Below are 2,681 nucleotides of genomic sequence, written 5' to 3'. Positions count from 1 at the left end.
TAGTAATTAATATCTTGTTAACTATTGCAAAAATTGCAAAATGGTAGAGGACTTTTCGACTCAGTTTAGTCCGCTCTATCTACACAAAAGTGATTGGAAAAAAGGGACACACTGTATAAGAGATAAAGAGACATGAACACACATTCTAGATAACGCAATTTTGATAAATAGATTTTAATAAATTTTAATAATTATATAACCCTTCCATTAATAGTAAAAATGATTTTAACGTTAAAAAAATCAAAATGTGTTTCAAACATGACGTTTTTCGTAATATCTTTCCAGTACACTCACACATTTTTTTTGGAAGTACTCTCGTGTTGATATGTTGATATTTTGTCCAAAATTAAAAAATTGGCACTTTACAGTTAAAAACGGTAAAAACGAGTATTAATCTAATTATTCATTTACTTTTTATTTTAATTATAAAATGCAAATTTTAAACATTCGATGAAAATGTGTGTTCAAATATCAACTAAGTTCTACCAAAAAAATTCCATCTATAACAATACTCCAAGAATATCATTTAAAATGTGTTATTTAATACTAATTGCGATATTTTATTTTCTTTTTTTTACTGCAAATTATCAATTTTTAAAATTTTAAAACAATATATATTACAGATATCAATACAAATGTTCTACCAAACAAATTCTGTGCGTATACTCATAACTTCACGTGTGAAAAACATTATAATTCTTTTTAGTTTAAAAATAAGCTTTATAAACTGTTCTTTTTCTTTTGCCTTTATTACATTTTTTCAATTTTTTGATACATATGTTCAGGGATATAATGTTCCAGTTTTTATTTGGCAATTATACGAAAACTCGTATATTTTCGTGTATATTACAAATTAATCCCGGACCACGCACACACGTGAGTCTCTTACTGTGCTTTTTAAATAAGTTTCAAATTTTCTTCAGTCATAGGTACTTATGCTCTTCTTCTTGATTCTAGCCTTTCTGAAAATTTATACAAATTGTAGTTTAAGAACTAACTCAGAAAAATAAACGAAAAAGGGCTGTAAAATTGAAAGTTTGGGAAATAAGGAACCCACTCTTGGCCAGGAACGTGGACATTAGTCAAGTGTTAGAACTATTTCACACATTTTCACTCATTTAAATATGTTACAAATCAAAATCGCTTATTTTCTTCACATAAAGTTCTGATAATTTTTTCAGAATTTTTTCAGAATTTTTTAATACCGTATGTTCTCATGTTGATAAAAATAAGAAAATGTAGTTCTAAAAAGTCGACGTATCCGACTTTTACACATCGGTGATCTCCATTATTTCATCTTTCCTCGAGCTGCTGATCACGATTACGAATCCCAACATCTCCTACATATCCGTCACAGAAGAGACGCAGATTCAAATCCCCGGTAACTGAATGCCTTTTGCATACTTCGCTACTTACAATATCGGTATAAGACGTATCAACTCTTACAATCTTTATTCCAATTTAAACTAAATATGACTAATATGTCAATCAAAAAAGTAGTGACATTTTTGCTACATTATGAAACGTGGCATTAAATTAGAGGATAATGTAACTTGTATTAATGAAAAATATTGGGAATAAGTTTCCGTCCATTGTAGAAAAATGTCGTTAGTAGCATTGCTTGTGTGTTTGATAGAACGGCAACACATGTGTTTGAAAGGTTTGTGTTCAAACTTTTGAGTCCAATAGTTGGCATTCGTTCGAAGCGTAAAAAAGAGTAACTTTTTTTGCGTTGAAGATGTCGGAATTTATTCCAAAAAAGCAACATTTGCGGGAAGTTTTACTCCATTATTTTATTTTAAAGAAAAGTGCTGCAGAATCTCATCGTTTTACTCGTAGATGTTTACGGTGAGCATGCTCTATCGAAAACCAGTTGTAAAGAATAGTTTCGGCGATTCAACAGTGGTGATTTTGACGTACGTGACAAAGAACGCGAAGGTGCACCGAAAAAATTTGAAGATGCAGAATTGCAAGCATTACTCGAAGAAGATTCATGTTTATCGCTCGACAGGTTGTCAAAAGAGTTAAATGTTGATAGATCCACTGTTGGAAAACGTCTACACGCAATGGGAATGGTGCAAAAAGAAGGAAATTGGGTGTCATACAAATTGAAAGAGAGGGACATGGAAAGACGTTTGGTCATCTGCGAGATGCTTCGTCAACGACAACAAAGGAAGGGTTTTCTACATCGTATCGTAACTGGCGATGAAAAATGGATCTGCTACGATAACTCTAAACGCTTGAAAGCATGGGTGATGCCAGGTGCACCAGTTCCATCAACGCCAAAACGAAATATCCATGCTTCGAAGATTATGTTGTGCATCTGGTGGGATCAGAGAGGTGTTATATATTATAAGCTGCTCAAACCGTCCGAAACCATCACTGGCGATCGTTATCGACTACAACTGATACGTTTAAACCAAGCTTTGTAAGAAAAACGACCGGAATGGGACGATAGGCACAAAAAGCTGATTCTGTTACATGACAACGCTAGGCCACACGTTGCAAAACCGGTCAAGAAATACTTGGAAGTAGTAAAGTGGGAAATTCTACCCCGTCGTATTCACCGGACATTGCTCCTTCAGATTTCCATTTGTTCTGATCCATGCAGTTGGCCCTTTCTGGAGAACGATTCAATTCTTATGAAGATATCAAAAAATGGCTTGATGAATGGATCGCTT

Source organism: Trachymyrmex cornetzi, unplaced genomic scaffold (genome assembly GCF_001594075.2).
Source record: "Trachymyrmex cornetzi isolate Tcor2-1 unplaced genomic scaffold, Tcor1.1 scaffold676, whole genome shotgun sequence".
In the NCBI taxonomy this organism is placed as follows: Eukaryota; Metazoa; Arthropoda; class Insecta; order Hymenoptera; family Formicidae; genus Trachymyrmex; species Trachymyrmex cornetzi.
The sequence above is the reverse complement of the archived record's forward strand: the minus strand, read 5'-3'. Positions refer to the sequence as shown.